A 19,963-nucleotide genomic window follows, 5' to 3' on the forward strand; every position below is an offset into this window, starting at 1 on the left:
CTCCCCGTGGAATTATGAAATTTGGCAAGTAATATCGTCTTACACTACAAATACAGGGAAAAATCTGAAAACTATAAATTTAAAAAAAATGTACGGAACCCTCGGTGGGCGAGTCCGACTCGCACTTGTCCGGTTTTTTATATAAGTATAACTTAATATACAAAAATCTGTCTATTTTTATTCAGGCAAACACATCCCATATTTTTGTCGACCAATATTTTATATTTTTCGGTTTGAAAATATAAATTTCACTAATTTAAAGACAATGTTAATATTGTCTTCGGTTACCGCGATAGTTACTCATGAAATAAAACTATGAAAACGGATTATATCGCGTATATTGAATTTATAATACATCCCGACGTTTCGAACTCTTTACAGCGTTCGTGGTCAACGGGTGACTGAGGAAAAATTACAAAGTGCAAAAATACCCACATACTAAAATAATGAACAATCAATAAATAGTGAGCCAGATAGATGCTCCCACATATAAATTGGCTCAGTACCTCGCGGGAGCCCTCTCAGCATTACGTGGTAACACTAGCACGCATACAAAGGATTCTTACCATTTCATCGGTGAGATTAAAGACCTAACATTGACTGATGATGAGATCATGGTCAGTTTTGACGTTCAGTCGCTATTTACAAGCCTACCGGTACAAGACTGCATTGAAGTTGTCAAGAAGAGGTTATGTGAGCAGAACATGTCAGAGGAATATGCTAAGCTGTTGGAACATTGCCTTACATCTGGCTACTTGCTATGGAATGGTGAATTCTACCTTCAAGTCGACGGCGTGGCCATGGGGTCTCCGGTGTCTCCAGTAGTCGCTGACATCTTTATGGAGGACTTCGAGGAGAGGGCACTCTCATTGGCTCCTGTGCGACCGAAGATATTTAAAAGATACGTAGATGACACTTTTACTATACTTCCAAAAAGTAGTGTTTCAACTTTCTTGGATCACCTAAATTCCATCCATAGCAAAATAAAATTTACTATGGAGTTGGAAAAAGACTGTTCTCTCCCCTTCTTAGATGTATTGGTAAAAAGAAATCCTGATAACACCCTAGGTCGCACTGTGTATAGGAAACCTACTCATACTGATAGGTACTTAAATGGCAAATCGCATCACCATCCCAGTCAACTTGTTACAGTAGGCAAATCTTTGTTTCAGAGAGCCCAGAGGATATGTGATGACCAGCATCTGGCCGCGGAGCTCCAGCATGCCAGGCGCGCGCTCCAGGCAAATGAGCTCAGGATACCGCGGGTCAACCAGAGGTCCCACATTAAGATCCCCACAGTCGAGCGCAGGCCTGCCATTCTGCCTTTTGTCAGGGGGGTCACGGACAGGATCAGCCACATCTTGAAGCGTGCTTCTATAAAAACATATTTCAAGCCAATGAAGAAGATGTCACAATTCCTGAGGCCTGTAAAATGCAATACCCCTCTACAGACTGCAGGAGTGTACAGGCTGGACTGTGAGTGTGGCCTATCATATGTCGGGCAGACGAAACGGAGCATTTCCACTCGGGTGAAGGAACACATAGCTGATGTCAAGCACCGTCGACCTAGGTCTGCTGTCTGTGAGCATGTCATGGATAAAGCCAATCACTCAATCAAGTTTGATAAGCCTCTGGTTCTTGCCAAGGAGAAGCGTTACATACCCAGAATGCTGCGCGAGGCCATTGAGATTAAGAAATATCCAAACTTTAATAGGGAAGATGGCTTTTCTCTACCACCAGCTTGGGATCCTGTAGTCCACCTGATAAAGGAGCAAGCGAGACATAGACTGTGAGACCTTAGTGTTGGATGATGCTGGACATTCTGATGTTTTGAAAAGATGTGTCCCGCCGAGTTTGTTGCCGGTCCCATATTGGGATACCCTCCTACAATTTAGGAGGGAATTAAATCTTCTCGGGTCCGTGGTGTAGGGTTGGAGCCGGCATAGTTTTTTATCGCGTATATATATATATCTTTACTTGAAAAATAATTATAGTGTATAACTAGCCTTATGAACCGGTTTTTGCATGTACAACCAGCCTTAAAGTTTGTAGTCTATGATTGTTCATTATTTTAGTATGTGGGTATTTTTGCACTTTGTAATTTTTCCTCAGTCACCCGTTGACCACGAACGCTGTAAAGAGTTCGAAACGTCGGGATGTATTATAAATTCAATATACGCGATATAATCCGTTTTCATAGTTTTATTTCATTTGACAATGTTAATATCCAAAAATTTTAAGTGTAAAACTAAATTAGTAAAAACGCGTTTCTAAGTTCCCACATTAGAGGATCAAACTTTCAACTCACGTTTTGTCGAAACTATGTTTCAGGTAGTTAACATGTTTTAGAAGTGTACCGAACGATATACGTGAAACATGAACACTGGCAGGGTGTAAATTAGCTTTAATATTAAGAACTAAATGTTTTAACGTAATAAATACATTGTTAATGTGTGTACTTTTGTTTAAAATCAAAATAGGATGTTAGTAAAAAAAACAGACGAAGAGTAAGGTAGGTAAATCACCAAACTCTGCTTTTAAGGTGGAGAACCAAAATCCGTTCGTTTTATACCCTGGTAATAATAATAATCCCTCAACTGGCCTTAAAGTAATTTCCATTTGAAGCGTTGTATTATAAAAATTGACATTTTAACGTACAACTAGAGCAACAAATATTGAAGTACGCCATAACGCCACATAGCCATATACAATCATACATTTACAGTTAGCTAAATTATTAGCTTAACACCCATGCATACAAATAATATGTATGCAGGTATGCTAAGGTAACATTGCTGACTGTACACTCATTTGTTCACAAGACTTGAATGTACTCTTAAATAAAATGCGAATCCCTAAAGACGACTATGTTGCTCACCACAGACGAGGAAAAAATATTTATGTTGCACAACTTATACTGTAAAAGGTACGCTACAGCAATCTTTTTATTACCTACTACTTCGTTCAGTTCAGTTACTTCCTTATTAAAATAGATCAGCAGTAACACTAAAACTTAGCTTAGTTAATTCTCCTCTCTAAATGGAATTCTCCACATACATTAATAAATTTCATTTCATTAGTATGAAGAGGAGGTTATAATTGCTCAAGAGCAAACTGCCCCCCCTAGAGAATAAAATTAGAAACTAAATGTATGCCTCTCCCGCTCCTCTCGGCCATCGGACACAGCAAGAGAAAAGAAGAGAAGGGAAGGTAACTTTGACGTGGAAGTGGATGTGGGAGTGGGAGCTAAACTACCCAAATTACTAATTCCACGCAGACGAAGTCGCGGACAAAAGCTAGTCCCTAATGAATGCGAAAGTGACTGTCTGTTACCTCTTCAGAAGCGAATTAGATGAAATTTGGTAACAGAAAGTGTGAAGCCCGGGAAAGGACATTATAGTATAGTTTTTATCAATCATCATCATCATCCCATACAGAAAATGTTGCGAGCAGAACCTAGTATCTTAGGTTGTTTCAGTTGCACACCTACAATAAAGCCCCGGTTAGATGGATCAAGAGCTTGCATGCAATATTCGATACATTGCTAACTACAGAGTATGTACCTGCAATGAAATCGACCAAATACCGCGATGCAACGAAAATCTACCTACTACAAAGCCAAAAGGTATTTAAGGCAGATATTGTGTTATCCACCTTTACGGTAAAATTTTCAGAGCGGATTGAACAAAGCTTCGAATGCGGGCAATAGTGCATTCAGTACCTCTCGAAAGCTCGGTTTGTAAACGACTGAATAATACCTGGTGCTGTGATCATTTCGGAAACTACAATTTAAAATCAATATGACATGAATGTACAACTCCCCAAAGCACTTTCTTTCAACGTGAAGTTCATAAGCTGAATCCGAATATTTTCAGTTAAACAAAAACAAATATGCATACATTTTATAGTCAATCGAAATAGTTCATCGTATATTAAGGGCGGTAAACAAGAATCAACGAACGAGTGTGAATTGAAACCCGAAGCCGAAGGCTTAATGAACACGAGTTCATAATTCCTACACCACCCGTGACCCACACAATGTGATCAATGTTTGTGAGGAACTAAAAAAGGGAAATAAATAAAACGTCTGCCTAATTTCATACGTAATGTACAGCAATTATCGAAATTTTGGATTTACGGACCGCATCGACTAGCAAGTGTGATGAAAAAATACATTACGGCCCTAGGTCGAAATTTAGGATTTACGTACACCTCGCTTACGCTCGGACCGATAAATTGCTTGGAACGAAATGGGTCGGTTTATGCCCTTGTTGTATAATCTACTATTTCGTGCTATTATGTTGGGACCTGGACTTTTCTTACCATGAATATTAGGTGTACTAAAGGATTCGGTCATAATTCCAGTTACCTAGGGATAGATCGATGTTATAGAACCAAATCTATATTTGTTATCATGAATGTGTCGCGCTCGCACTCATGAGCTGTTTCGACCAATTAGCCACGTCAAATTAAGCCGAAAATGGGCGATCTGCGGAAATAATTCGTGTAGTTTTGAAAATTGGTATAGTTATACCTTGTGGTGTACAGATGATCATACTAAAAGTCCTCGGGGGTGGGGGTTGTGCTGAGTGTGTAGGGGGGGAGGTTCAGATTTTTGCTCATATCTCCATTATCTGTACGAATGGCATTATAATTACTTCGGACAAAGGATTCTACATAAAATTCTCTTAAGACGATTCTCGCTGATTTGGCCTTGAGCGTCTCAGCGTCTCTGTACCCGCACCCCGCTCACTGCGATCGTACGTGAATTTCGTCTCGGTGCGGCGACTGCGGCGGAACGAGGTTCAAAGAATAACCTACAACCCAGAGGCGCGCGGCATTTGGCGCTATACCTCGTATTTGTGTATCTTTTGCAGATATTTTGTTGTTTGAGTATGAGTAGATCATGCGTGTAGTGGAGGTCGTAAATTATAATAAAATATATTCCCTTAATGCATTATACTTTACAAGCCTCAATTAGTTAATTTGTTTTTTATCTGTTTCTTACAAATAAATACCTAAGTCAAATCGACGGATTAAGATTTATAGCTAAAGCTACAGACAGAGTTGAGGCGTACAGTGCGTTTATTTTATACAGTTTTTTTTTATCCGTAATAAATAAATATAAATAATGCCATTCCTAGTTAACTTCATATACTACTACAAATGTGTTATTTTTCGAAGTTCGAAGTTTTTTCAATCATTACGTGGGAATATCATCATTATTAGGGTTCCGTACCTCAAAAGGAAAAAAACGGAACCCTTATAGGATCACTCGTGCGTCTGTCTGTCTGTCTGTCCGTCTGTCACAGCCTATTTTCTCGGAAACGACTGAACCAATTAAGTTGAAATTTGGTGTATATATGTAAGTTTGTGACCCAAAGACGGACATGTAACGTAAACAAATTAATTTTAAACACGGGGGCCACTTTTGGGGGGTAAAAGAGAAAATTAAAAAAGAAAGTTTTTCAAACTATATCGTGTTACATATCAAATAAAAGAGCTCATTGTGAGAATCTCAAATGTATATTTTTTATAATTTTAGGATAAACAGTCTATTCAATTCAATTCAATTCAATATATTCTTTATTCAAATAGGCCTAGCAACAAGCACTTTTAAATTGTTTAGAAGTTATTCACGAAAATAGGCAAAAAATTAGCATTCCCCCCCTTTATCTCCGAAACTACTGGGTATAAAATTTTGAAAAAAAAAATACACAAAATAGATCTTTACCTATAGATCACAGGAAACTTATTAGAAATGAGCAGTCAAGCGTGAGTCGGACTTAATTATTTAGTTTTTGATCCAACCCCTACGGGTTTATTAAAGACATTTCACGCACGTTTCACATAAAAAATAAATTGTTTAATTTGAGTAATGTACGGAACCCTTGGAACGCGACTCCGACTCGCGCTTGGCCGGTTTTTATTACAAGCGCGCCACAACGAAATCAGCGCTTTGCAGTCATTTATTTGTTTAGTGGTTAACGGCTATGTATGATGAATGTGGACGTCAGCTGCCGCTCCGTTGATGGGTTGAGGAATGGCAGCCACCGAAACACGCAAATTTTTTTATTATCGCCTCCCGCTTGATACTGTGTCAGATGATAGTTTAGATGCTATTGTGAATAAAAAAAATGGTCAGCCGGTTTTATCTCGGTGGACCGTCAGCTGGTCACATGAACATGTAAAAAAATCTTTTCAGTCATCGCATCCCATTTCATACTTTGTCAGATGGTAGTTTAGATGATATTGTTAATAAAACAAATCGTCGGCCGGTTGTATCGCGGTGGAAAGACCGTCAGCTATTAAAACATTATTGTTAGTTTAAAAATAATTTTAATTGATTTAGCCGTTTAGTGAAAATAACCAAAGTTAGCCGCAAAATGGCCTGTTTTATTATTTTTATTACGGTAAAACTATAAATATCAGGAAATAAGTTTAATTTTATAATTGTTGAACAATAAATGAAGATTCATATATATTTTTTTCATAATTTTTTGTTTACCTATTTAGAAGACATAATACACCAAGTTGACCCAATGAAATAATTACTGAAATCCAGAAGGAGATACAAATAATAATAATATAATAAAACGTTTATTAACAGGCAAGGATCACCCATGAAAAATTTACAGACATAACTACAATTACACTATTTAACACTAATTACTACTTAATAGTAAGTTTTTCCGTAAATAAAAATACGATAGGCCGTTTTGCTAGTTCTTGATCGATTAAAATTATTTTTAAACTACAAAAACAATGTTTTTTAACAGGTACTATTCATACATACAACGTAATAGGTAATAGGTAGCTTATGTTAAATCAATTATTTATTGTTTCGAGATGGAATGGAACATTATTCAAAACGTAAAACTTGAATGACATTATAATATATCGGTTAGAAAACATTTATTTATTTATTTCAAATGAAGTTTTCTCAAACATACGTATATTATAGTATAATATATACGGATATTATCATTACATTCATTGTTATAGACCGCAAAATACCGTGTTGCGCTCGCTAATGCGCGTCGCAACCAAATCAGCGCTCTGCAGTTATTTATTCTTTGGCCACAATAACTCCGATATTATAGCACTTTGCTTGTGCATAAGCGAACATAGTGCAAGGAAGGCACGGAGCGACGAGCGACACAGCCTCCTCGTCTCAAAGCTGGCACACGACTGCCGGCCACTCCATTTTCAGGCTGCATACGCATGAAATGTGGAAAAACGTTCGATTTCTTAAGAAAATATTTTTTGATTAAGAAAAGCTATGTTGCATTTGTAGAACCTGTTAAAACATTTTTGTTAGTTTAAAAATAAATTTAATCGATTAAGCCGTTTAGAAGTTATAAGCAAAGTTAGCCGCAAAACGGCCTGTCGTGTTATTTTTTTTTCGGTGAAACTACAAATTTCAGGAAAAAAGTCAAATGTTGCGATTGTTGTCCATAGAGTGAAGATGCATATATATTTTTTTCATAATTTTTGGTTGACTCATTTAGAAGTTATAAGCTCTAAAAAGTAACAGTTTTTGGCCAAAAACTGCGCGAAGCGCCTTAAGGTTGTTTAAATTAACAAAAAGATAAAAAAATTACGATATAAGAAAACGTCGCCGCTGTTTCATAGTTGTTCATCATAACTCAAATTTCTAGTTTAGAATAAGCAAGCTTAGTCACCTGCTGATAGGCTAGATGACAAATTATCATTAATGGTATCAATCGATCAGGTTTATTTTTAGGATCAAATGTCTATATGGGACCCATTGCATTAAAGCTAAACAAAAGTCATAAATGATAGTCAAAGCCAGACAGTCGTACTTCACTGGAGAAACGCTTCTAACAAAACGATAAGTGAACGTGACGTCAAGTTCACTGAGAGCACATTTTGAATGTATGGACAAAATAAGAAAATTGCATTTTTGACGGTGAAATATTGCGTACAATCTTTTTTGGATAAAATGTAAGAAATCGAATGGTACCCTTACTTTTCTCCTTTTTGGAAGTTAAAAAATTACTTAAATTTTGAAACTTTCAAGTCCTGTATTTATGTATGATTTCCATATATTATTTTAATATCTACATTATTGTGATAAATTACTCATTTGCTATCTATGTTACTAGATTTTGTTATAAAATTCAACATGTGTCATCATCACTATTATAAAAATAACTGGCCAAGATCATGTCGGGCCATGCTCAGTGTAGAGTTCCGTAGTTACTCATCCGTCAAAATATACTTTTTGCAAAAACTGAAAAACGGCTGAACCGATCAGACTCGCTATAGTTATCCATGAAAGTATTTACTAAGCTCTATTTTCACAATTTTTCCATATTTCTTGGACTCATGGTTCAAAAGTTAGAGGGGGACTCTCAAACATTATTTTTTTCTTTCAAAGCGAATATTTCCGGAAATATCACGTTTATCAAAAAAAATTGTCAAAGACTCATATTCATTTTAAAAGGCCTATCCAATGACACCCCACACTATATGGTTCAAGCGAAAAAAAAAACTCAACCCACCAACGGAGCGGCAGCTGACGTTCACAAGGGTTCATCATACATAGCTGTTAACCACTATACGAGTTTTCGCCCGGGAGGCGATTGGTCATGGAAATCTGTTCCTGGCCCGCGGTCTATTAGCTAACAAAAGTTAGAGCTCGAGTGTTTATACAATATACATAATAATTATGTATGTTTGTACTATATATCTTGTTTACTCTCACTAAAGGTCATCCTATAAAGTCAAACTAGTCAATTAACATAAGCAGTATGTAGTTGTACCTACTTATAAACGTATACGAGTTTTTCAGCTTATTTAAATACCACAACCGCAAAAAATAACATAGTCTGTCAAACAAATTAGTTTGTAGAATAACATTTTTATAAAGAATAAAAAAAAACAACTTCAAAAGGGATACAAAATATTTTTTTTTTTAATTTATTTGGGACAAAAAACAGTAAAACACAGGGTTTAAGCACAGAAATAGAGTACAAAGAATAATAAAGTGTGAGACCAACAACATCGTCCACAGATTACTAGATTACCTACTGCTACTGATAGATCTTACAATACATAGCGCTAGAGGTAACAATATACAGGGTGCCCTTAGCCATTGGACAAAGCCGAAATGTACATATGCATTAGGGTATTTAGAATCAGAATCAGTATACCAAGTATCTTAACAACCGGTGTAGCGTTTGCGAAGAAATTAACAAATTACGATTTTTTACTTTGGAGCAGCCTATGTCTGAGGTAATAAATAGTATGAAATCTTCTTCGACCTTATTGATTATCTTTTTTATTTATGACATTAATAAGGTTCTGACTTTTACAAATGTTATCATTGCCGCACATTTTCGAACAAGTTGTCAAAAACACTGCCAATGATTAATACAGTATGTTTCTTTTTGTTGCCGATCATTGGAATTCATTGTTTGAAAAAAAATTTTTTTTTTTGTTCTAATTAAAAAAATATTAACGTTAGAGCATTCCTGAGAAGTAACCCTACGTGGGATTTCCGGGTTGGTCCAATGGATAAGGTCAATCTGTATAGGATATAAAGCGATAAACGCCAGACCCTTCTGACATGACAGTGGCTTATAAACAAAAAAATAATTTTCTAAATCGGTCTACACTCTTCATTCACACTTCAAATAGCTCAAATTAAAGTCGAATTGATAATCTTCTTATTTTGAAGTCGGGTAGGTAAAAAGGCGCACAATTCAAAATTTCTATGGGAGATCTACTCTTCAGGCCTTCTATTTTTCTACTGAGAGTACTGACAAAATGGTTTGCCAGACTATAACTCAAGTACCTAATTATATGTGGCTTTTCATTAGAGAAGGGTCCTTATGCTTCATGTGCAATAAGGACGTTTCTATCAGAATTTTTGTTGGAACTTCAGAGAAAAAGGTCCTTATTGAGGCATCAGGTGTTCCTCTGTACGAATAGTTGACGTGTAATCAAGTAACGTGATTGACGTCTGTCTGTCATGTCATGCAACAAATACGTCTATGATTCTGGTTTCACGAGGCGTGCTCGCGCTCTCCAAACCTCCAAACACGATAGGTAGGCTGACAGATGTCAATTCAATAACATTTTGCGAGATTTGGCGTTTTTAGGTATACGTTACGTAGTACGTAGGTATAAATTATATGGAGATGACACCCGTCACCCTACCCATCGAGTTTGAAAAATACAATAAAATAACAGATCTATCAAAATGTATGTTTGTTGATATAGGTACTTAATAAATGATGGGAGGAAACACAGAAAACCAACGTAATCATTTTATATATTCAACACGCACGTCCACTATATCACGGGGGGAACACCCAAATATTCCGAAAAACTTTTTTCCGATTTTTATAAGTACGATTTTCATTATCCCGATTTTTTATAAGTCCGAAATTTCAAAATTACGATTTTTAAAAACACGATGGAATAAAATTACGAATGTGCTATTTCCGAAAACTTAAAATCCGATTGTCATTTGACCGAAAGCTTAAAGTTCCGATTATGACGTTTAGTAGAGCTCGCAATCCACTTTTCTACGAGTATACTCTGGATTTGAGGCTGCCTCTGAATCCAGAGTATACTTCTGGATTCGGGACCTTGGCGTTATTCTTGACTCCCGCCTCAACTTTCATTACCACATGATGTCATTAGCGCGTGACTGCTATAAGAGGTTAGGGTTTGTAATCAGGAATTCTAGGGATTTTCATGACGCAGGTACCATAAAGCTCCTTTACGGTGCCCTAGTGAGAAGCAAAGTAGAGTCCGCCTTGGAATCCTTATGAAGCATCTTATGTCTTACTTCTGGAGAGAGTGCAAAAAGTATTCTTACGGTTCCTCTATAAAAAAATGTATGGGTACTATCCGTTTTTATACTCGCTGGAGGTAAGGCGTAATTTTGCACTTCTCACTACTGCTTGCAGTATCCTGCGCGGGGAGTCGGACTGTATCGAACTGGCGGAGCAATTGGTACGTCTGTACGTTCCCTCACGGACCAGAATCAATTTCAGACCTCGTGACCGTTGTCTCCTGGCAGTCCCGGCTTTGCGTACTGTATCGCGTAGGAATTCCCCTCTGGTTCGTTCTTTGCTCCTTTTGAATGCGCTCCTTGCATCAGCCTCTCAGTGTGATTTGTTTGCAGGCAGACAGGTGGTTGTGCGTGATGAATGTTTGAGGTTTTGTGAGAAGATGGATGCACGTCCTTCAACTGTTTAAAATGTGTTAATTATTTATTTTTAAATGTTAGTATTGTAATTTGTGATTAATTGTATATTGTTTCTTTTTCTTTTTGTATTTTCTGTGTAAGTTAGCAGTGGTTTGGTATTTTACTGTCATACTGTTTAACTTGTTTGATAAAATAAATAAATAAGTTTTCAATTTCCGAAAATATTTTTTTCCGAATTCTTAAATTCCGAAAAATCATTGTCCGATCGGAAATAAAATTATTCGGTATTCAGAGATTCGGTCTTTTGTAAGGTCGGAAAAATGAAATTCGTGATATTCAAATAAAGACTCACGCTTTAATAATTCGGTATTCAGAAATTCGGTTTTTTGTAAGGTCGGAAAAATTAAATCCGTGATGTTCAAATGAAGACTCACGTTTTAGTAATTATTACGGGTGCCTGTCATGCCGCATCATGTTAAATTCGGCATACAATATTTTTGGCATAAAAATTCGGTATAAATAAATTAGGCAGAACTGCGACCCTGCGAACCCGAACTGTTGCCAGAAGTGGGTTAGGTTAGGTTAGGTTAGAATCGTAATTGTTAAATTCGGTGTTTGTCACCATCGGAATTGTTACAATCGGAATTACGTGGTTCGGAATTTTCAAAATTCGTCTTTGGGTTTTCGGAAATATAAATCTTCGTGATTTTCATCATTCGTAATTACGACAGTCGGAATTTTGATGGATCGAGCATTTAAAAATCGGAATGATAAAATTCGACATTCTAAAATTCGGAATTAAAATTTTCGGAATTATGTAGTGTACCCTATCACGGGATCTATGTCTATGTTTAACAACTTTACACCGTTTAATTCATGTAATCTAATTGCCATTAATTAATTGCCCGGTTTTTTTACGTAGGTACATACATTAGTCGTATAGAGAAAGATGTCGGAATAATTTAGATTTTATTACCTATTGGATCAACCAGGATCCACATAAAAACACGGATAGCAAATAAATTTAAAAGTCAAACGTGAGAATAAAATTTAAATTATTCAACAACTGCGGTCCGACAGCCAGTATAGTATAGTTTAATTAGTTAATTACTTACTTAGGCACGTGTACTCAATAATCATTATTTTTCATCTCTCCCATTCGGAAAGTTCACCTTTCATAGACCAATAGCCGGGTGGAAAATTGCATTTCCCACCCTAGGGTAGAATTTTTTTTTTATTCGTACTTCGAGCAACGGTTAACAGCCATATATGCCATATTATTCAGTTAAAAGCTCTCATATTAGCTTTCGCATTTTCAGACCAAGTATTATCGAAATTAAATGTCAATTGTATTGCATTATTAAAAAAAATTTATACTACTTGTGTTTAATATTTAAATGTATGAAATTAACAAATATTTGCTACAAAATCAATATAAATGACTACCAATGTTTAAAATATGATCATTACATAAATTACATCAGATTAATTTATTCAGTTTCACTTTTTTTAAGGCGCGTTTACATTAACCTTTCGTATGCCGAAAAGTGGATTCGCGCAGGTTTTGAATTCTAATTAATTATTAATTAGGATTCAATACTAGTTCGGCAAAGTTTCGGACGTTTTTAGGTGGGTTGAGATGATGTAGGTTTTTTTCTCAGCTTGTGGATAGGGTACAGACACTACAGACATGATTCAAGTACAGAATTATATATATATATATTTACATATATATATATATCTTAGTACAGTTTACCGAAGTCCAAGTTAAAACATTTCTGACACAGTTAAAGTTATTTCAAAGTAACAATAAAAATAATTGCTCCATCCTGTGTGGGGGGTTTTCAACATCGATTTAAAAGGCAAAACAAATGTAACTAAAGATTTTTGCAAGTTCTTCTAGAGTATAATATGAGGCCTACGATAAGAAACTACACTCGCGTTACAGAGACATCTCAAACTTTAGTGGACAATATCTTTACAGATATGGTTGATAATGATAAGTATAAAGGCCAATCAGTCCCTTGCAGTTTTTCAGATCATGACGCACAAACCGTAGTCTTCCACGATCAGTTAATACTGCCAGTCCAGCAAATAAGGGTTCAGGTGAAACGAATATACTCCCAGTGTTTTAAAGAATTTTAAAACAGACTTAGAAATAACTTCTTGGAGTGACTTGTACAATGAAAATACGTGTGAAGGAAAAGTAAAAGCGTTCTATAATATAATGTATAACTTAATTGATAAGCACTTTCCTCTTAGACAAGTAAAACTACGGAAACACCAAAAGTCCTGGATAACACGAGGAATTAAAGTATCATGCAGAAGGAAAAGGTCATTACTATTAGCAATGCGTAAATTTAGGAACGACAGTAATCTTAGGCAGATATACAAATCTTACAACGGTATCTTAAAGAAACTGATTTTTACAGCAAAAAACATACACATTAAAAATGCAATAAAAAGGGCAAAGTCAAAAAGTAAGGCCATATGGAGAATAGTGAATGAAAATATTGCCAAGAAATCAATTTCTGATAAGAGTACAATCAAACTCCGGGTTAATAATGATATAATTGATGATCCTACAAGAGTAAGCAACATTTTTAATGAATACTTTGTTAACGTAGGTAAAGTCTCCAAAATCAATTCAGATCATGGTAGTGAACATATGAATCTTTTATAATACTAAATCTGTTTTCATGTCACCCGTTGATGATTTTGAAATCATAAGAATCGTCAAGCTACTAAAAACAAGTTCATGCGGTCCGGATGATATCCGTACGACTCTGATCAAACATAACATAGAAGCTATTTGCGCACCGCTGTGTGACATTTTCAATTTAAAACTGCAAAAGTGATTCCTTTGCATAAAAAGGATAGTAAAGAGGAGATATCGAATTATCGTCCTATTTCTTTGCTGACTGTATTTTCCAAAATTTTAAAAATCAATTGCAAATAGAATTATAGGTATTAATCACTTTGAAAAATGCAATTACTTTTGTTATCAACAATTTGGCTTTAGACAGAATCGAAATACAGCAGCAGCTATTACTGAATTGGTCCTAGACGTTATGAACAATTTTAACCAAAATTATAAATGTGTCAACCACAAAATATTAATTGATAAGTTGCAATATTACGGAATCCGTGGACCAACTCTAAAATTACTGACATTTTACCTAACGGATAGAACCCAGTTTGTTCAAATAGTTAATGTAAATAATTCCGGTTGTGTTAGTTATGTTAATTCTACTAAGACAGCAATTGACTGTGGAGTCCCCCAAGGATCTGTCTTAGGGCCTTTACTATTTATTATTTTTATCAATGACTTGCAATCCAATATAACTCATGGTACACCTTATCTTTACGCAGATGACACAAGTATAATAATAGGTAATGAAAATATGAATTTACTTGAAACTCAAATAGGCGAAACTTGGGAGGAATTATCCTACTGGTTTGATTGCAATCGTCTTAAAATAAATTTAGACAAAACGGTATATTTTCCTTTTCTCAGACACACAAATAGCATACCGTATGATCTGCCTCTACCAGTAGCAAAAGCCGATGATGTTAAGTTCTTAGGTATACATTTAGACACACAATTGCGCTGGTCCACTCATATAGAACTTCTAAGAAAAAAATTGGCCTCCGCCTGTTACACCCTGAAAAGCCTCTCTAAATTTTTTAGCTCATCTGCACTTAAAACAGTTTATTTTGCATATTTTGAAAGCCTAATGCGATATGGCCTTGAGGTCTGGGGTAACAGTGACCATGTGAAACCTGTTTTGACTTTACAAAAAAAGGCTGTGAGAAATGTTGATAAGGCGAAGCCACTTGAACATTGCAGCCTCTATTTGTGAAGCATAAAATATTGACAGTGATATCGCTTTACATATACTTAGTCTGTATTTTTGTTTATAAAAATAAGACCCGAAATGCATGTAAAAACGAAAATAGACACCCTAGATTAAGACATAAATTTGACATACAATTACCAGAATCTAAAAATTATTCAGCTTTCAAAAGTAGTCTGGAATACATGGGAATTAAAATTTATATTTTTTTAAATGAGGACATTAGGCAATGTGATAATATTATTGACTTTTACAAGAAATTAAAATCATTTCTACTAATAAGACTATTTTATAATCTGAATGAATATTTTGATAACTTGACATTTTAATTGTAATTAGATTATTTAGATTATTATTTTAAGTTAGTCTAAGATTTTGCATGCCATATTGTGGTAGACCATACATTCATGTAACACTTAATAGCTACAATATGTACCTATAACATCCCAATGACATGTAACCATAACAACTGTGTATGTTCAAGCGAAATAAATAAATTGAATTGAATTCATAATAATGAAATGCTCTATATAATTGAATTTTATTTTCTTTTTGCCATAGTGAGATGAGATTTAAATATAGGAAACAAAATAAATTAACAGCATTATTTTTTTAAATAGTTGGTGGTGTAAGAACGGACAGGCCTATAAGTTCGGCCCTATTCCCGATACCATAGAGTTTACTATTGCAAAATAACCGGTTTTGCCCACCGATTAATATATAGAAGAATTGGCCTAACATGAATTCGGGCTATCAAATCCGACCACATTTTTATTTATTTTTTTGCATTTTTTCTGTCCGATCTTACACCATGCGCTCAATATTAAAGAAATTCTGGTTGTCAAACTTTTAGGTGTTGGGTCAATGAACCCTTGTGAGGTCAATGAACCACGTGGGTTCATTGACACCATAAGCGCGGTTGAGAGGGTGATAAGAGGACATAAGGATAAAATAATATGAAAGTGGAGGAATGGATACAATCAGTGCACATTTATTATTTATAAAGATGGAAACATATTTGCTTTAGTATAAGAGGTCAATTAAGTATGTGCCGTTACTTAGTTAAGAGTAGCGATCAATACAAGATGATTTGGGAGCCTTATTGTGATTTAATACCTACTTTTAATCACATTTACTGTGAGGGTTACGGGCAGAGCAGCGCAAGGATTCTAGCGTTTAGGTTGCACAATTATAACGAATAAACACAGAAATATATAAAATAGATATATTACACATGAAAACAGTACAAACGTCAATCAATAAATGAAGTATCGAAAGAACATGTCAAATTCATAATATTAACCAACAAAGTAGCCAGTATGAACATTGCTTTTGATGTAAACCTCAACATTTACCTAATGCCAAATTTAATCACATATAGTGGTGAGACGAATAAAGTTTGAGCATCCCTGAGAATTTAAGATCGGATGATTAGCATCCGATCTTTTACCACTTCGGATAAGACCGGATATTGATTGGCCTGCACGCCTGCAGGCATCGTATCAAATTCCAAATATACAGATATGTCACAAATTTTATAAAAATAACCTGCAATCTGTAAAAGAATCAAATAACGCTTAAACTTACCACTTATTCAAGAAAAACTGGCGAAGGGTATTTCCGGACAAAAAATAAAATCTCATTTTTTGGACGTTTGAACTGGTTATTCCCACTAGTTACTACCAAGTTCTTACCAGTGGTAACTACTAGGATTTTTTTCCCACCTTTTACCAGTGGTAACTACTGGGAAAAAAAAATCCAGTAGTTACCACCAACTTGGCAAAAGGTGGGATTTTTTTCCCAGTAGTTACCACTGGTAAGAACTTGGTGGTAACTAGTGGGAATAACCCAGCATTCAGATATATTAGACACAATACAATTTGTCCTATAGTCATTAGGAAGGTGAATAAATTTATACGCCGAGCCGGTTTAAACTGTATGTATGTCTGTACCTACACATACATACAGTTTTAACCGGCTCGGCGTATAAATTTATTAATGACGTCATTGTGTGTGTGTTGTGTTCATTGTGTGTGTGACGTGTTTAGTGTTGACCACCAAAATTTTATTAGCGTTCAATGTTAATAAAAAAATATAAATATAGAGTGGTTTAATCAATAATTATATAAGTCGATCAGTGTTTCAGTAAAGTGCCTTGAAAGTGATAAAAAAATCGTCGGTTTTGACTAATTTGTTTGTTCGTTCGTATAATTGTATAACGTCACAATTGTACGAACAAACAAACAAATCAGTCAAAAACCGACTACTTTTGATAACTTTCTTATTGCCGATGGCGCTTACGCCATTATCAACGATGCTCCTGTATGAGTACAACGTTGCGCTACGCGGTGCGGCGTAAGCGCCCTCGACAATAGTTCCAGGTTTCATAGATAACTTCACAATTAATTCAATTTACAATTAATACGATAAATTTCATCCAAACGTTAATTTCCTCTTAACTATTTTAGTTTTTCCACTTGCACCGGTAAAAGAGTTTTAATATTTTTGAACACTTTGAAGGCAGTTTCTTGAAACACAAATCGACTTAATATTATTTATTAAGTCACTCTACGAGAATATTTATACTATTACTATTTCTACTGTTTTTATCAGTTTTGAACTCTATAACAACATTTTGGTGGTAACTACTGAAAAAAAATACATATATGACTGGGATATATTACATTATGACTGGGATTAATTATTAATTAGTGCAATTAACTACACTACGAAAAGCCTAATAAAGCTAAATAATAAATGTGTATTATCCAGCGTGGCACTTCATTTAATTGACTGCACTATTTTTAAAACAATGAGTAATCACGTAATCAGCATATTAAAATGACAAGATTTTTTTTTCAAGTTTCAGGATCAGTTTAAAAATACGAGTCTTAAAACGGCCCTGCAAATCGCTTTTTAGCCAAAAGTCTTGAGAAAAACAATTGTAAAAGTCGTAATGCTTATGTAAGTTTCGAGAAAATTTGCAATGCATAAATAAATGCGCATCGTAGGACATTTATGTTAAAATATAAATGGACAACATAGTGAACTTAATGCTACAGGTAAAATTAAGGTTTTAATGAAAATGGGGCTTCCGCTGCCAATGCCAACTGATTAGTTATCATCAGAATTAAATTTAGTTTTTTTTTTTATAATTCTCCGAGTAAATAAGATTATTTCTCAAACAAAAGGTCACCTCATTCTCACAAATCAAAAAATATGTACCTTTAAATGTGTTGGCGCGTAGCTTGAATCCGCACTCAACACCGTGCGGCGATCGGAACGAAGCGCAAGCGCACAATGTCACGAAAAAACTCCGGCGCCGACTTCTATCTTTACGTCTCAGTACTATGCAATAATGCTAGCACACAGCTTATACGATATTTGCATAATTCTCGCGTAACTTAGGTACTTACTACATTTATGTGACCCGGACTGTTTTATAGCCAGGATGCCTTTTGCTCGTGTTACTTTAAGTATTATAGCATTACCTACACAGTAAAATAATAATAAATATTTTGGGGCCGTCTTACACAAATCAACCTAGCCCCCAAAACTAAGCAAAGCTTGTACTATGGGTACATATGTAAATAAGAACATATACTTAGGTCTTAGATACATACATATATACATAGATAACATCCATATTCGGGAATATTCTTGGACATCCAACACAAACAAATGCTCTTACTAGAATTCGAACCCGAGACATCTTGCTTCGTAGGCAGGGTCACTAGTCACAGTAGTCACTACCGACTCTACCGAGTACCGACTGGGCTAGGAGGCCGTTAGGTAGGTATTTGATATGGGTGTTGTAGAGGTAGACGGGAAGTACCCTACATATGTATGAAGCACTTACTAAAATTCGCACACATAATAATGATTTACCATTATTATTTATTAACTTAGTTTTTTACGACTTTTTCGATCACTGAATGCTGTAGGTACCTACGTAAGGCCAAAGAGAATTAAGTAGATATAGAGTGCTCACTTCATACCATACATCAGTTTTGTTACCAAAACGACTATTATTTTCGTAGTCGACATCTAACGTCAAGTAGCGGAATTATTTATTATTATTAATGTCAAAAACTTTCACTGCGAAAGTTCCTTACTTGTGGTTTTTCTTATTTTTTCGCAACTGTATTAAAAATCGTCGTTCGATACACGTGCGGAAATGTCATACTAAGTAATGGCATGCTTTCTGCACTAGCATCGAGATCGAAAACTATATCACCACACCGGCTCGTCAAGGCTCGCTTTATTCTTCAAAAACGAATGAAAAAGTTGCATTTTATCCACAAGAGTGGGAAAGCAATCCGACGCAAATTTTGAGTTGATTTCACGCACATTTAAACGTCAATTCTACCAGGGACTATGCAAATGGATCGCTAGCTTTTTGTCCGGCAGACGCATACGAGCCGTAGTAGACGGAAGCTACTCCGATAGCATGGACATTAAACGCTGGCGTTCCGCAAGGTTCTGTGCTATCCCCAACGCTGATTTTGCTGCACATCAATGACATGTTGTCTATCGACGACATTCATTGCTATGCAGACGACAGTACTGGGGATGCCTATTACGCAGGCCGTGCCAACATCCCTCGTTCTGTGGTGCTGGAGAGTCGTGAAAAGCTTGTGTCGGATATTGAGAGCACTCTATCCAGTTTCGGTGTGGGGCCGAGACAATTTAGTGCGATTCAACCCCACCAAGACACAAGTTTGCGCATTTACCGCTGTAAATGTGAACCATCATGGATAAATTTGCGTTTTACTCTAAATATACGTTCTCTGTGAGAATATGGTGTAAGGCAACATTAAAGCTTATTAAATTCTACACAAAAAAGTCCTAGATCTTTGCGGAAAACGTACATCTTGTTATAGAAAATAATAGCTGAATCCAGATTTAGCGCTTATAC

General features: G+C 35.6%; 2 protein-coding genes across 3 annotated transcripts in view; one reads left to right on the forward strand and one right to left on the reverse strand.

The window, feature by feature from the left end:
* LOC134754381 (retinaldehyde-binding protein 1) overlaps nucleotides 1–18,396 on the reverse strand; it is a 55,396-nt gene extending 37,000 nt beyond the window's left edge. For both annotated transcript variants that reach the window (XR_010128887.1, XM_063690684.1), the window contains exon 1: nucleotides 18,271–18,396. The gene's annotated coding sequence lies outside the window, so the exon portion shown is untranslated. The remainder of the gene's footprint in view (nucleotides 1–18,270) is intronic.
* Nucleotides 1–19,963, forward strand: part of LOC134754416 (triosephosphate isomerase) — a 279,469-nt gene that overhangs the window by 54,627 nt on the left and 204,879 nt on the right. The window lies entirely within an intron of this gene.

This window comes from Cydia strobilella, chromosome Z (assembly GCF_947568885.1).
Source record: "Cydia strobilella chromosome Z, ilCydStro3.1, whole genome shotgun sequence".
Classification (NCBI taxonomy): Eukaryota; Metazoa; Arthropoda; class Insecta; order Lepidoptera; family Tortricidae; genus Cydia; species Cydia strobilella.